General features: G+C 38.0%; 1 long non-coding RNA gene across 1 annotated transcript; it reads left to right on the top strand.

Annotated features, from left to right (window-relative positions):
* Nucleotides 1-13,043: 13,043 nt before the first annotated feature.
* LOC150068501 (uncharacterized) lies at nucleotides 13,044-15,993 on the top strand. Its single transcript, XR_016536015.1, has 5 exons — nucleotides 13,044-13,322; nucleotides 13,652-13,782; nucleotides 14,368-14,462; nucleotides 14,614-14,726; nucleotides 15,718-15,993. It is a non-coding gene; the product is annotated as an uncharacterized LOC150068501 (long non-coding RNA).
* Nucleotides 15,994-17,473: the final 1,480 nt, after the last annotated feature.

Raw genomic sequence — 17,473 nt, 5'->3', positions numbered from 1 at the left:
ATTTGGAGATCTATTTTTAACATCTGACTTCTAACATCTTTTGCCACCTTCGTTAAGAAGCAGCAAGGCTGGTGGCTTCATTTCACCTCCTCTTCTTTTTCCTCTCTTTCTTCTACCAAGGTGCTAATGAATAGCACAATGACCAAAGGCACTGTGGGGTGGAAAGAAAAAAATACTTAGCTTGTTCTCCATAAAGGTGGCTTCTGAATGCACAGGCACCATCTCTAGAAAACCCTCCCCATTCAATCAATCTTTTGGCTTGTTCCTGTGGATGAAAGCTGAAACACTAAGTTGTTTCATTACAATTTGTTTCAAAGAACATTTGCAGCATACCTAAAGCAGATGGTATAGATGAAATGCACTCTGAAAATGTGAAAATGTCTATGAAATACTAAGTCTTTTTTTTTTCTTTCTTTCTTGCCTCTGGACAAGTTTTAACTCTACGGGGGCTTACAACTAATCCCCTTGCCTCTGGAAGGTAAACAAGTTTTTAAGTATTTTCTTTCTTCATATTTTTTTAAAAATCCTTCCATACGGAGTAGAGAATATTTAATATAAGGCTAAGTTGTCTGTGAGCCACAGTGGAAAGACAGAACTCCTGTAATATTGTAAAGAGCTAATAATAATGAGGAAATACAGACATGTGAACTGATTTTATGATTATAGTCATGCATGAGGGAAGTAAATCAGTGTAAGTACATTGACTTAGAAAAAAAAACAGAAGCAACATTAATTAGACAGTGCACCCTTTTATATACCATGGTGTGAAAGTACATTTTTTTATTATACATCAACATTTAAAGCATTTAGGATGTCACAGGCTAAAATGGGATTGGTGGATACATAAAGTGAGGTTGCTTTTAAATCACCTTAACATGGATCATGATATAAGCGTATGTCTTATAAGTAATTATGCTTAAGTAAAATGACCTAGCTTGATTTTTTTTCATATTAGCTTGAAAAGTTTTTCCATAAGCTAAAATAAAACAAAAAGAATGCATGATATGAATTAGGCTCTGCCTTTGTAGTCTATGCCAGAAAACAAACAAACAAACAAACAGTGTGCATTTGGTTTGATTGGTTGATTTTACCAGGTGTCTACAGTAGGGAGCACTATATAACCTGTTGGCTAGTCTTAATATAGTTAACTAATCATGTAGTTTGGTGCTATGAATCTACAAAATGGAGATAGATGAGGGAAATAAAGTAATTAATTCTGTGCTAATTTAAGATATTATTAAATGAGCAATTCAAGAGAATGAGCCAGATACACGAAGAAATAATTTAAAACTTTAAGGACTTGTAGGTTAATAATTTTCCTTGCTCAAATGCAAATTTCCTGGAGAAAAATAATCTAGAACCATCAAGAATTGGGTTTTATTTTTATGTGTGATTTTTTTTGCACTGTTAACCCATCTGGCATCTTTAAAATTAGGTTTACTATAACAGACAATTGTTGCCTCTGAGAAGAAAATATTGGGGAGAGGGCCCAGCAGATATGCTATGGCTCAACTCATTCTCTCTCTTCCTTTCTTACAGCAAAGGAGTAATAATAAACCCAAGCAACTTCTTTCTTGCTAGAGGAGGTGGCTAAACCAATTTCATGCTTTGTGTATGCTCCTTGTGAAAAGGAATGCTTACCTAAAAAGAAATAGATTCTGAGCAGATGTTCTCCACATCTTGCTCAGCTGCAGCTTGAAGCTTTACAGTCACCGAATACTTTATCTCCTCGTCTATCTTCTTCTAATTGAGAAATTGTTGATCCATGCAGTTCGACAGGCCGGCTGCTGCAAAAACCTTCCTGCCAAAGATTTCCAGCCAGCCTCTCCTCTTGCACACACACACACACACACACACACACACACACACACACACACACACACACTTCCAGGATCTATATGGTAAATCGGGAAAATAAAAGAAGAGGAAAAAAGAGCCAGGCACTGCATTTGGCTGGTTGTTGGGGGTTGAAAAGGAGGTCAGAAAGCAATTCTTCAAAGGACAAGCTCCTGCCACCTGCAAGTGTAATAAATTGCCATTATAGAAATGCCTACAGGCACTAATGAGCTGTGCAACATTGGAATCTTGATGCCAGGAAAAACAGAATGAAATTCACCCAGAATTCATCTGGGGAAGACACACCAAAATATGGACAGGCATCTTAGCTTTCATTTCTTTTGCCATTGAATGTTTTCCTTACAAACCCAGAGGTCTCACACTGTCATTTTAAAGGAAAATGATAAATTAAACATACCACTCATTTAAAATAATAAAGCGGCTTGCATATCATTTCTCCATACAGAGATATTTGTTGGTTGAATGACTTACAAATCCTACAGAGGTTATGAAAGAACTAGCCAGCTCTGTCTCTATGTTTATCATGATGTATTCAGCAACCTAACCCAACTAGATCATTGATTTATACTTTAACAAAAAAACACTATACTTTGAACAGCCCATTAATTTTTTGTATATATGGGGTATATATGGGGTAAAATACATATAACATCAAAGTTACAACCTTAACATTTTTAAGTGTGTCCCTCAGTGTAGTTAAATATATCCACATTGTTTTGCAAGGAATCTCTCTAACTTCTTAATCTTGAGAAATTAAAACTCTCCACACACAGAACTTAATATACTCCCTTTCTTCTGCTCTTGGCAACCTCCTATTTGGGGGATGTTCCAATAATGAATCTCTTCCATGGTGATTCTCCCTAGTGTTTTCTATAAACTATAGTTTTTATTTGTGTGGAAGCTCATTCCTATATAGATAACTTATATGATGTTCAGCATACAAATAGGAGTAAAATCATAGTGTATTTGTCCATGGTTTCCTATTTTGTTTAGCTTCTTTTGTGCTTTTTTTATGTTGGACATCATAGCAGTTGTATAGGTAATATGTCATTGTGGCTTTAATTTGCATTCCCCTAATGATTCACAATCTCTAGCAACTATCTCTACACCTGTTGGCCACTTTTATGTCTCCTTTGAAAACATGTTCAGTTTTTATGACCATTTTTAATTGGGTGATTGCTTTTCTCCCTCTCCTTATATATTTGGGATACTAACATCTTGTCAGAGGCATGGTTTGCAAATATTTTCTCCAATTACCCGCTTTGTCACTCTTCCCTGTCATTGACTCCTTTGCAGTTGGACATAATGCTATCTCTGTTTCTTTTTGCTGCCCATACTTTGGGGGAGAATAGCCAATAAATCTGCCCAGGCCAGTCATGAATCTTTCCCATTATGATTCCTCATAGTGGCTTACATAGTTTCAGGTCTTAGTTGTATAAGTTCTTAATATACTTTTGCAATGAGGTGCATGTCTGGAGTAAAACAAAGGTCTAACTTCATTTTTCTCTATGTAAATATTTAGTTTTCTCAATGTCATTTACTTAAAAGATTGTCCTGTCCACATTGTGTGTTATTTGTATCTTTATAGAAAATTAACTGTGTGAATGTTTTGATTTATTTCTGGGCCATATTCTTTCAAATTATTCTGGGCCTTTATGTTTGGTTTTAGGCCAGTATTATGCTGTTTGTTTACTACAGACTTGTAATATTACTTGAAGTCAGATGCTGAGCTAACTAGCACGTTTTGCTCAAGACTGACTTCACAAATTTGGTATTTGTGTCATTCCATATAAGTGGGAGGATTGCTTGTTTTCCATTCTGTGGCATATGTCTTTGGAATTTTGATGATAGAATTATATGAAATCTGCATATCACTTTAGGTACTATAGATATTCCGATTGATGAACACTATTAATATTTAATCCATGATCATACTGTACATTTCCACTCTTTCTATCTTTTCATAGTGTTCTTTATAGAGACATTTTTCCTTCGTGATCAACTGTATTTTTAAGTGTTTTATTTTTGATGTTACTTTCTCCAAAAGTTTATGGAATCAGTTATCTAGTAGTGTTAGTCATATAGTTTCTTGAATCTTTTTTATAGTTCTTTTTTTAAAAAACAGTACTCATTTGTGCATGTTGACTATGTGTTTTGCAACTTTATTGGATTTGGTTATTGGTTCTAACTGTATCAATACATGCTATCTACAAACATGGATCATTTCACTTCTTCCTTCCCAATCTGGAAGGCATTTAGCGTGTGTGTGTGTGTGTGTGTGTGTGTGTGTGTGTGTGTGTGTTTGCTTGTTTTGCCCAGTTGATCTAGATAAAACTTCCCATGCTATGTTAAGTAGCATCAGCAATAGAAGACAACTTTGTCTTGTTTCTGATCCTTCAGGAAAAGCTTTCTAATTTTACCACAGTTATGATGTTATCAGAGAAGGGCTTATAAACTATAGCTTTCATTTGTGTTGCGGCTCATTCCTATACAGGTAATTTTTATTAAGGTGAGCATACAGATTTTTACTTTCATTCTGCTGTGCGATGTATTATGTTTCTTGGCTATTATACACAAAACAGTCCTTACATGCCAAGAATATGTTACAATTGATGTTAATAAATGATCCTTTCTTTCTTCCTTCCTTCCTTCCTTCCTTCCTTCCTTTCTCCCTTCCTCCCTCCTTTCCTCCCTTCCTCCCTCCCTCCCTTTTTCTCTGTGTCTCTCTGACTCTGTGTCTCTCTCTGTCTCTCTTTCTGTTATACTGGGCTTTGAAAACAAGAGCTCACACATGCATGTTTTATTTGTTCTTCCACCACCGTAACACCTAAGGCATCTCGGAGGGCTCAGTCCTGATTTTTGTTCATTAGTTTCAGAAATGAAATATCTTACACTTTTTGGTGTGAGCTGAAATCTAGCTCAGCTTCCTGAACTTCCAAGATTCTGGGATAAGTTTCTGGTATCCAGTTATACTAAATTATTCTAATATACTATTGACTTCTATTATTAATATTTTGCTGAAAATTTTCCATCTATTTTCATCTGGGATATTAACTTAAACTTTATTGTCTTCTTTTGTGCTCACTTGCCTGTGCTATTAGAGGAGTGACAACCTTGTAAATGAGTTTGGAAAGATTTTCTTCTTCCTTTCACCAGCTGAAGAGGGATTGAAATAAATTGATACTCATTTATTTTTAAATGTTTGAATTTAACAGTCAAGACTGATGTTTTCTCTGATAGACTTTTAATGTTGATTTAATCTCAGTCATTATTGATCTGTTTAAATATTCTGTATATTCATGACTAAGTCTTGGTAAGTTGATTCTAGAAGTTTATCCATTTCTTCTGGATATCCAAATTCCTTTCATCTAGTCGCTCAGAGTATTCTGTTATGTTTGCTTGGGTGTCTATGGCTTCAGTTGTATTGTCACTTTTTTGGTTTCTGGATTTGACTTATCATTTCTTGATTACTTTTTAAAACCCAACTCTTTGTTTCATCAATATTTTCCAATACTTTCTGCATTCTTATCTTGCTTATTCATGCTATATTCATTGTTTGCTTCTTTCGGCTAAGTTTTTGGTATAGCTTATGTCCATTTTTATTTGTCTCAAGATACTTTTAATTTCCCTTTGAATGAATCTATAGGTGCTCAACGACATGTTTGCAAGCTTTTTGAAATTTGTCATTGATTCTGAGATTTCTATTATGGTCAAAGAGATATTGATTTGAGTTCTATCTTCTTAAATTTGTTAAAATGCAATCAATGGTCAATCTTATCATCAGCTTGATTGGATCACAGAGTGCCTAAGAGATTCATCAAGCACACCAATGGGACATCTGTGATGGTTTTCAGAGACAACTGCATAAGGAAGGGTCTGAAGTAAAGAATGGCTTATTCTTCTGATAGATTCATAATGCCATAGTATAATTGGCAGTGGTGAAATGCATGAAGTGGACCCTCATAGAGGAAGTGGTCACTGGAACATGTCCTCGGGGACTGTATCTTCCTGGTCCCCATGCGCTGTTCATTTCCTCTGGCTCCTGGCTCCTGTGAACTGTTCTGTCCCATCAGGCTCTGATGGGTTGACATTTCTGAAATCATAAGCCAAGTTAAATCGTTGCTCCTTCAAGTTGCTTATGTCAACCATTCCATCTTGTTGACAAGAGAAGTCATGAACACAGAAAATGGTTACCGAAAGTTGAGGCCATTTCTGTGAATTCTTAGCCATGTGGCTTTTAAGCCTTTGGAACAAGTTTGAAGGAGGAATTTGGAAATGTCTGGAGCACTGGACTAGACAAGCCCCAGACTGTTATCAAAAGAACATATGGAGGAGTCTGCTGGGAGCGCAGAAGATCAGAACACAGACAGAAAGGCAGACTGGAGAAAGGCTGCTCTCATAGGCTTTCAGGTGGAAATTGGATTCTCTGGAACCAGAAGAGAGGATATGTGTGCTATATTCTGGCGAAGAACTTACATACATTTCACCCGTTTTCTGACACTTCGTGGGAGACTGAGTTTAAAGGTGTTGGACTAGTTAATTTGGTGGAGAAATTTTCAAGACATTTAGCATCCCTTATGATTAGTATTGGTTGCTTTTAGCTAGACTTTACTCCAACCAGGAGCACAAAGCCAATCAGAAAGACTTTGAAAATGGGAAGTAAGATCAGAAAAAGAGCTGTAGACATGAAAGGTATGATTGCTTAAAAATTAGTACCATTCTAAAGAAACCTTGGGCTAGAGGCTTAGCTCACATGGAGAGCATCTACCTGGCACCACAAAAACAAAACAGTATTACCAAAAAAGAGAAAAAATGAAACAATTTGTTGGGTCTGGAGATGTGGGATAATTCCTAGCACCACAAAAATGCATGCATACATATATACACACCCCCCCATAACATAGATAACAAAAAGAAGCCAAATACTTCGCACTGGAAAATAAGCCTGATGTGTGCATTCTAGACATGATATTGTAACTTAATTTCAATGATTTTCTATTGAGAATGAAGAGCCCATTGAGCCACTTTGGTGGCGTAGGGCTATCTAGATAAGAATTCACTTGAGTTTGGCTTTAACCCAGGAAGTTAGCCACAATGGATACTGCATGACCAGGCTGCATACATTAGTGTCTTCCACATAGTGCTGGGTTGCAGGAATGCAGAATGTAAAATAGTGGGGTGATGGAGGCTTCCACAAAGATTTCAAAGGGAGGCCTGTGTTGCAGAATCAGGTTCCCTGCAAGAAGGTCCTGAGAGTGAATCCTTAAGCACACTGGAACCATTAGAATGGGAGAGGTTCCAGAAGCCTGGAAGGTCTACCCAGAAAAGCTATAGCCAATGAATGGAGTCAGATGAAGAATCCACGTTGGCTGTATCTGGCAAAGCCATGGGAATGGATTTCAAACCCCAATAGTATTACCAAAAAAAATGGTTAAGGAAGGAAAGAAATGAATGTTAAAAAATTCCAACACTTTTTTTTTTTGCCAGTCCTGGGCTTGGGCTCAGGGCTTGAGCACTGTCCTTGGACTTTCTCAAGGCTAGCACTCTACCACTTGAGCCTCAGCACCACTTACGGCTTTTTGCTATGTATGTGGGGTACTGTAGAATCGAACTTGGGTCTTCGTGCATGCTAAGCAAGCACTCTACCACTAGGCCAAACTTCCGGCGCCCAAAATACCAATACTTTTAAGAGCAAAATGAGTAGAAATAACCAAATAGTCATCAATTGATAAGTAAACCTGTAAAAGGCTATACTATTGGAAATAAACCATTTTGACTTAGTGCAGGTTTATTCATGATTTAGTGCATATCTTTGCAAGTCTTATAATGTCTTTAGAGACAGAAGTTAATTAGTGGTTTGGGTAGCTGAGGGAACAAAGGGAATGGCGGGGGTGATTACTAGTATATTTTAGGGTTACTGGAAATGTTTTGGAACCAGAAGGTTTGCTGGTGGCAAAGCCTTGTGAAAATGTTGAAAACACTGAATTGTGCACTTTCAAAGATTGAATTTTATGGCTGTGAAATATGTATATTACAATCTTCACACCATTGTCAAACTGCAAAGTCTCATACTGGTCCCTGACAAGATGTGGCACTTATTCCAGAATGGAAGCAGATTGCATTACTAAGCCCACTATTTAGTTCTGATGATTTTTCTCAGGGCAGGGGCAGGCAAGGCATTCTCACTGAAGTGAGCAACCCATTGACTTCTATCACCAATTGCTTCCCTATCATCCCTGGCATCACATAGTGAAGAATTCACAAACTGGATACATAGAAGGAAGCTGTTGTAATCGACAGGACTCACTATAAGAGTTCCCACTCCCCATGTGTTACCTGTTCAAGTGAAGAAGAAATGGAGACTTGGAGCTTTTGAGCAAGACATTCCCAAATTCTTCTCTTCGGATGCACATGGTAATAATAGCTTCAGCTCCATTTTTCATGTCTTATGATATCATGAAGTACATAATGGAGTATAAATAAGAAGGAGCAGAAAAAAAGGGGGAGGAGGGTAAGATAGGAACTAGATCCTAAGAGTAAGTGCAGAGGGAGGAAGCAGCATGTAAATCAGTGCTCTAGAAGAGATAGACATTTTGCTTGTCCAATGTCAGTAGGATAAGAAGTGAAGAAAGGATAAATGCCAAGGAGGGTAAGGACTACTACAAGGTAGGCTATGCTTTCCTGGTAGTCCAAAAATTCTCATACAGGATGTACAGGAGATGGATCTCACAAGGATGAACAATTTAATAGTCACTGATCTCCAAAGAAATGGATGTACTGTATATTGGTAAATTCATGGTTCCTCAAACCAGCAGCTTTGACATAGCTGATAGTTTGTTCTCCAGTTAGTTTCCTGTAGCTACTGGGTCATGCATTTGGGGTTAGCACCATATCCTGTACTTAAAAAGACACTTCGAACAATTCTGATGTACCCTCTGTAGGAAAATAACTGTTTTTAATGAATATAGCTAATTGTTTTCAGAGATATAATTAAAGAGAAAAATTTCTCTTCCCTCCTCAAACTTTATTAAATGAAGAGTCATGAAATGTTTAGTATTCAAGCAAGACAAATGGAAGAGGATACAACAACCAACTTACTACTCCTATAGTTGTTTGGAAGAAAGATGACTCCTACTGGAGGAGTAATAATTGCCTTGGTTTAGAGATTTTACAGGAATTCCTACATGGGTGTCTACACAAGGGAATGCCTTGGAAAAGAGCACGGAGTGGCTAGAGAAAGGCGGATGCTTGGAAGGCACCAAAAATCATGGAATTGGGGCCAATGTGTGACCCTAAAATGGGAACTGGTAATAAAATGGGTAGAGGAGTTGACTTCTCATTCTAGAGATAAGGAGAGAATTTTCTAGCAAAGCACAATGTGGGAGTCTTGCTTGAATGGAATGAGGTAGAGTTTGAGCATAAGAGGACCCTTCGCAGTGGCCCTCTCTGAGGCCTGGAGAAAACCAGGATCTCTGTGTGTTTCTTGTGCCATGTATCAGGTGGGAAGATTGTTCTCTGGGACCCCAGGGAAAAGGCCAGTGACTAAGAAACTTCGAGTGAAGTCTACCACTTGACTTCTGCCTCCCTCACAGCGACTTCCTTTCAGTGGTCTTTTCCAGTTCTTACACTTAATAAGCTGAGGACCACCAGGTGTGAAGGAAGCTTCCAGCATGTAGGTACCTACATGAAAAGAACAGATAAAAGAGATTTCAGAGAACAAGGGAAAATGGACACATTCCTTCTTTTGAAAAAAAAAACTTCAGAAAATGAGAGGATATATTACATTCACATACACAGAAAAGCCTCTGGGAAAAAATGGGATAAAGATTCTTGAGATTAAACATAATATCCAGATAATGAAAACATCCAATAAAAGTATTACAGATAAATCACCCAGAAAAGCAGTGGGAGAAAGAGCAAATGGAAAATCCCAGACGGAAAAAGAGAGAAAAGGAACACAGAAGGAAAGAGGAAAGAAGGGAAAGAGAAAGACATGGGAAGAAAAATAGTGATTAAGAAACAAAGAAAATATAAATAAAATGGATGACTTAATGAGAAAGAAAAGCAAAGGTGAGAAAATTATAAAGAACCGAAAGTTACCTGTCTAAACTGAAAGGACCAGAATACACGAGCATCAAAGAGTTCCATTGATGAGCTTCATGAAGCTTCAGAAAACCAGGGACAGGGAAATAAAACAAAATCAATGCAATTATATATAAATATATATATAATTTCAAGTACTTCTTTGCCTTCTGTTATTCCATTGCACCTTCTCCTCTACTTTAATACCATCAACCATCAGCACCACAGGACCTTTGCTTTACTAAACCTTCAAAGCCAAGTTCCTCAGGTAATATGTCTGAGTCTATTTCATGTCAGGGAATGGGTTCATTTCTGAACAAATCATGCCCTTCCCATTTCTCTCTCTCCTTTGCTCCTTTTTTGCATTTCTCTATGTGATCTTATTTGTCTTGATTTCCTTACCTGCATTTTAAACAGTGGTGATGTATAATATGTCACATTTTCTGAAACTACAAGACTCTGTGTAGAAATCATAATTAGGCTGGCTGGGCAATGTTCTATTATTAGTAAGAATTGTGAATTTTTTTTAGAGTTGTGGGTTAATTGCTAATAACTGTATGCAGTGTTTTCACTCAAGATGTTTTCTATTACAGTAATTAACTGAGCAGCTGGGAGAGCAGACATTAACCATTTGTCTTCACTGTGGTCCTCACTGGGGATTCTCCCCAAATCCTTGCCCATGGTTTTATTAGTTGGTTGACAGGTAATCTAAGAGAGAAGCATAAAAAATCAGCTATACAGTGCAAAATATTTTCTTCTTTTAGGAAAGATTCTCACAGATGTGAGGAATAGAGTCTGATATACATAAACTGTTTTTCGGATAACTGGGTTGATTTGGCTAGTTGCTATGTGCATATTTGTTAGTATTATCACATCAGGAGACCCTGTCATAATGACTGTGTCAGAAACCTGAGAACTCTGAAAATACCACTACTTTATCTGTTCACAAATCAGACGGGGCCAGCCAGAGCTGGCTGTGCTGAAGAAATTTACTTAGGGAAAGTTCTGTCTTGTCTGAGAACCTTATTTTTCTCATAATGACTGAATTCTCATTTGATTTTTTAATTCTGCCCCCTGGATTTTGATATCCTGCGTTTTCCTCTTGGTGATTGCTTTGATGAATGTTCGTATTCTCAAGATGATCTGCAAGCCTGAGACCTAACTCCAGCCTCTCCACACCAGCTCAGCTCCTGTATAGCCTTCCTCTCTTCCAAGTTCTTTCCTACAGCTGAAAAATAAATAAGTAAGCAAAAGAGCAGTACCTTTTGATAATGCAAGCATTCTTTTTACTTTGCAGGGAGTATTCATTTCACAGATTGTGTGTGTGTGTGTGTGTGTGAGAGAGAGAGAGAGAGAGAGAGAGAGAGAGAGAGAGAGAGAGAGAGAGAGAGAGAGGAGGGGGGAGGGAGGGAGGGAGGGAAAGAGAGAGAGAGAGGAGCTGGCCCTGGGGCTTGACTTCAGGACATGGATGGTGCCCCTGAGCTTTTTTGCTCAAAACTAAAGCTCTACCATTTGAATCACAACTCTGCTTCCAGCTTTTTGGTGGTTAATTGGAGCTAAGGATCTCACAGACTTTTCTGCCTGGGTTGACTTTACATTGTGATCCTCTGATCTCAACCTCCTGAGTAGCTAGGATTACAAATAGCACCAATACCACCTATCCTATTTCACACTTTAAAGAACAACAACAGAAAAAAAAACCCATACATCCACTACTAGCAAAGACTAGGTATGGAAGGAATTTATAAACAGAGCATAGGTTTATAGGAAATAGTTAATTATGTAAAAATTCCTTATTTTCCTAACTGTTGAATAAAAAAGTAAAAGTTTATAAAGTTAATCCTGTTCAAATCACATTGCTTTTGATTTTTGCCATCTTGTTTTTCCAGGGACAAGAATTTTCTTTCTTCTATTTCTTTTCTTTAAGTCCAGAAAACTTCTATGAGTAAAAAAGCCTCGATAGCCTCATCCTATATGGCTATATGCACATAGCTTTTGAGCTATTGCACTCTTCTGCTAGGAAAATCCTAGATGCGTACTAATTATTACAAATAAGGGAAACCATGGAGCCTGGCTTACTTCACTTACTATGAATCTTTCCATTTCCTTATAAATGGGGCAATGTCATTCTTTCTGATGGCAGCATAGAATTCCATTGTATATAAATACCACATCTTCTTAATCCAATCATCTACTGAGGAGTATCTGGGTTGGTTCCATATCTTAGCTATGGTGAATAATGCTGCAATGAACATGGTTGTGCCGGTAGGTTTAGTATGGCCTTGTTTATGGACATTTAGGTGAATGCCCAGAAGTATGATTACTGGGTCATAGGGGAGCTCTATGTTTAGTCTTTTGAGAAACCATGGCCACACTGCTTTCCACTGTGGTTGAATGAGTTTACAATCCCACAAACAGTATAGTAGTGATCCATCCTGACCACATCCCTATCAGCATCTGTAGTTATTAGATTTCTAACTGGAGTGAGGTGAAATCTCAAGGTTGTTTTTGATTTGCAATTCTATTATGGCCAGAGATGTGGAGCATTTCTTCATGGGGCTAAGTGAAATGAATTCCAGGACAGGGAAACAAGGGATTTCTCCTGTGGTTGTTGGTTTTAATGTACTATTGTTTTTTTTTCTGTTGTTGTTTTCCCATTTAGGATTTATCTCCTGTTGTTATTGTATATGACTTTGGTCCCTGGTGTACTGTGTATATATTTATTTGTTTATTTGAATCAGGGAAGGGAAGGGGGAAAATGAGATGATGAGACAAAACACAAAGGGTGAACTTGTGTAACAGTGATAGTCATAGGAAATGTTGGAAATGAACTTTACAACTTGGGAGAGGGTAAGAGGAAGGAAAGTGGGAGAAAAACATGGAAAGAGGTAACAATGCTCAAGAAGTAATATGCCCACCACCTGATGAATGCAACTGTAACCCCTCTATACATCACCCTGACAATAAACTTAAATTAAAAAAGAAAAGAAAAGTCTTGATAGAAAGAATGATTCTGATTCACTATAATTTCTCAGGAGCCCTGCAAATTGGGCCAGTGATAAAATACAGCAGGTTTCAATTTCCTTTCCATCTCCAAGGAGACGCCGGGACCGTTTCTCCATACTGAGCTCCGCACCACTCATTAGAATGTCAGCTGTCAACAGAGAAGATGTGCCCTGAAAAATCCCAGACTCCTGAGACTAGCCTCTACAATTCCCAAGGATCTCCTCCTACTTAAAACTGTGACATTGCCCTCTAGGTCATCAAGCACATAAGGGAAGAACATGTGTGAAGAAATCTCTCCATACAGATAAAGTACTGCAAAATTTACCAATTACTCATGCCTTGAGCTGGAATGATGTAGGAAGCAGACCAATCAGATGGTGAGAACCTGGAGTGTGCTGCATGTAGACAGATGTGGAGGCAAACTTCTATGTAGTTAGCTGCATGAAGTCTGCAGACTTCAGGAAATGTTCTAAATGCAATAAGCTGGATGGATGCCTTGTGGAGGAGAGAACTTTCTCTCTCCATTGGTTGTAGAAAAGAAAGCTCTGGCTGTTTCTTCCACTAGAAAAAGTAGACTTTGCAGGATTCAGACATAAATGATGCATTCTGCTTAATTTGGTTTTGAAATGTTGGTGCCAGCGTTGGGGCTTGATCTCAGAGCCTGGTTGTTGTCCCTTAACTTTTGTTTTTCTTTTTAATACTCAAGGCTAGAACTCTTACCATTTGAATCACAGCTCCACTTCAGCTTTTTTGGGTGGTTGTTAGCGATGAAGACTCTCTTGGACTTCCCTGCCCTGCCTGGCTTTAAAATATGATCCGTAGATCTTAACCTCCTGGGTAAGTAAGATTACATGCGTGAGCCACTGGCACCCAAGTTAATTTTAAAAGTATATGTAGATAGTAACTTACAGATAAATGCTTTAACAGATCTTTGTTTGATGGCCTATTGAAACTAATTTTGGTAAATCTATCAAGATACAAATGATATTAGAGCAATATTAGAAATAGTAATGTTTTTAAGTTATCCTAACCATTTTCATCACTGAAACATCTTCTAATATACTGCTAACAATATGTAATATTGGAAGGCAAAATGTAATGATAATTATAACATTTTCTATCTACTTAGAAATAAATATGGCTGGGCATCAGTGGCTGATGTCTGTAATTGTATCTACTAAGGAGGCTGAGATTTGATGATCACAGTTTGAAGCCAGCCTGGATAGAAAATTTCTGGATACTCCATCTCTCATTAATCAGTAAAATGCCAGACTGGTAGAGTACCAATCATGAGTCATAAAAGCCACACAAGACTGTCATACTATGAGGGCAAAAGAAATCAATCCTGCATACTGAAATTTAAGCTATTGTTTCTAATGAAAAACCAAATGTTTTAAATGTTTCTTGTCTACTCCCATTCAGACTCACCTTGGGCTCTTAAAGGTCAGAAGCGTGTCTCTCTTGTTATTATTATTGTGGAGTTGTACAAAGAAAGGGACTACAAGTCTGTAAGTCAGGTGATGTCTATGATGCTTCTTGGACAGTACTACCCCTCCTCTCTCTTCCCTCCTTTTCCCCCTCGCATCCCTGACCATAAGCTACTCACTTCACTTTTTACATCGTATACTGAATACCAGGACTGCATTTGTTTGCTCTTTGTCTCTCCAGTCCTGTGTTTCCTATCTGAACCCCCAAAAAGACAAAAGAAAAAGAAACAACTGAATAACAACACCAACAATAACCACACCAAATAGCATTCCTATTTCCTGAAATTTGTTTAGGTAAGTAATACTTTAGCTGTTCACAGGACTTACACCTTTGGGTTCTCCCATGAATATAGTCTCCTTTAATCTGTTTATTTGTGTGTAAATACATAAACCCCTGTAGAAGTTGCCATGTCCAGTGAAGTTTTAGATACACATATGAGAGAAAACTTTTGTCAAGGAGCAGGTCTTCTTATACTTATTTGTATTGTTCAAAGTACCTCACAGTGTTTAGTGAGGCCATATTGAATGATTAGATATTTAGTTAAAAGCTAAAATTTCTGGGGCCGGGAGTTTGGCCTAGTGGTAGAGTGCTTGCCTAGCATGCACGAAGACTCGGGTCCGATTTCTCGGTACCCCACATACATAGCAAAAAGCCGGAAGTGGTGCTGAGGCTCAAGTGGAAGAGTGCTAGCCTTGAGAAAATCCAAGGACAGTGCTCAAGCCCTGAGCTCAAGCCCAGGACTGGCAAAAAAAAAAAAAAAAAAAAAAGCTAAAATTTTTAATGGTCAACTTAGCAAACTACTTAAAAATGTGTCTTATACTACCATGACTACCTTGGCTATCATAAAAAAAGAATATATATATATATATATATATATATTCTTTTTGTTAACTATGAACATGGCTCTTCCTATGTCCAAAAGGAGAGACAAAGGTGAGATCTGGCAGGTGCTAAGCCCTCTAGAAGCAAAGAAACACATATGATTTTGCTATAATTCAAGAGCCACTCTTGTCAATGCTTTCAAGAGGGTAGAAATTAAGCCATATTAAAGCCTGTCTTGTTCCAATTATAGCAGGAGAATGAGGCATCTATGGAATGGTTCCAGGATGCGTTTCCCATCCATTTGAACCCAGCTATTTGCTCCTTATTAGGACTTGAGGGGACAGCCAAGAATTACATTTAATTCATTACCTTGTTCTGAAAATGCTACTGTGGTTGCTACATGAATTGCAAGCAGCATTTACACAAGCTTATACCTATGGTATCTTTCCAATTTATCTTTAGGGGCATTATCACCTCCCACGGTACCTTCTTGAATGCTTGACATGTGGCCTGAATTCTCATTTTATGGGATGATAGCTATGCAGCCTGCAGAGAACATTGAAGAAAATGGCCCTGCATTAAGGGAATAAGAATGCTACCCGCAATACATTTTAAAAGATTTGAAAATACTTGCAGCCTGATGGCAGAAACCGTGTTACCGTCTTGCCTTCCAGGCAGTCTATTCTCACCAGATTTGAAGCTGCTGCATTGCTGAGTTAATTCTGTGCTGTGTGACGTATGTCCAGCAATCTGGTGGTAAATTCGTAATGGAATCATTGCCCCAATGTGTGAAGCATTCAAAAAGACTACTGAGGTGTGCTTTCCATTATTCTTGTGGGGGGAGGGGGAAGGAGGGAGGGCATTGAAGAAATACTTTGTCTTAAAGTTATTTGATTTGGGGAAGGGAAGTGGGATCACAGAAATCAAAATCGTGGGGAGGAATTAATGTGACTGTGATACTCATCGGACACCATGTTGGAAATGAACTTTATAACTTGGGGGTGGGGGTGGAGGGAAAGTGGGAGAAAACAAGGGAAGGGGACAGCACTGCTGGAAAAGAAATGTACTGAATACCTCACTTATGAAATGTAACCCCTCTGTACATCAACTTTATGAAAAAAGCAAAAGCAATCATGTGTCTTTGCTGTGTAAAAGTAAATATAACAAGTTGGATTTCTTGACAAGGAAACTTTTCTTCAGGATACTGGGAGAGGTGATACAGGAAATCTATGTTGCCCACAAACAGCGGGACTTCTAATAAATTATTGATCCCAATGCTTAGCACCCTCTTTTGTAGTGGGTGTTAACAAAACCCCTATGTGGATATGAAATTGACAATATAATCCCACAGTGTTTTATGTAACTAGACTTTTGCAATAGAGAATACTCTCATCTTTCAAGAAATGGCATTCCACATGACTCCTATCAAAGCTTCATATTGATAGGAAAACTTCCTTCCCCAAAGCACAAAGCCCTGCTGAAAAGTGCATTGTTGAGTTAGGAAACATGCAGGCAATGCATGGAATCTGAGACCTGAATGTAATCAGATGAGATAATATCTTAAGTTACCTGGTATCCAATCCAATGTTTCAAGCACTTGACCATCAATTACCCATTCAGCCCCCAAAGTGGCCTCAAACTATCCATTCCACAGAAGATGAAAAAGAAGGTAGACATTCTTCAGTCTTTAAAACCATTAAGTGAAAATTTTCTTTCCATTATATGGACATTGAAGTGAATTTCTTTTTTCAGAATTTATGTCTATTTTTTCCATGCCAAAGAAGAATAACAGGGCTGCTAAGAAAATAGCAATAAAATAGCTTCCAGTAACTACACAAAATAGCCTGAAATTGTACACAATCTTTACTAATTCACCATCACTGACTCCATGTTTAACTGCAGAAAGTCTCCATCTCTCCTTTAAAACAGCGAAGGTATTAGATGGATTAGGAAATATTTTGGATAATTGTACTTATTCATTTATTTTGGTGGTCATCTTAGGGTTTGAACTCAGTGCCTGGGCACTGACCTTGAGCTTTTGTGCTCAAGACTAATCCTCTATTACTTGAGCCACAGCTCTACTTCTGGTTTCTTTTGGTAGTTAATTGGAGAGTAGAGTCTCATGGACTTTCTTGCCCAGGTTTATATCAAGCCATAATCCTCAGTTCTCAGCATCCTTAGTAGCTAGGATTACAGGCATGAGCCACTGATGCCCAGC

Source organism: Megascapheus bottae, chromosome 1 (genome assembly GCF_031878675.1).
Source record: "Megascapheus bottae isolate mThoBot1 chromosome 1, mThoBot2.hap1, whole genome shotgun sequence".
NCBI lineage: Eukaryota > Metazoa > Chordata > Mammalia > Rodentia > Geomyidae > Megascapheus > Megascapheus bottae.
Note: the sequence above shows the minus strand (reverse complement) of the source record. Positions and strands in the feature narration are given on the sequence as shown.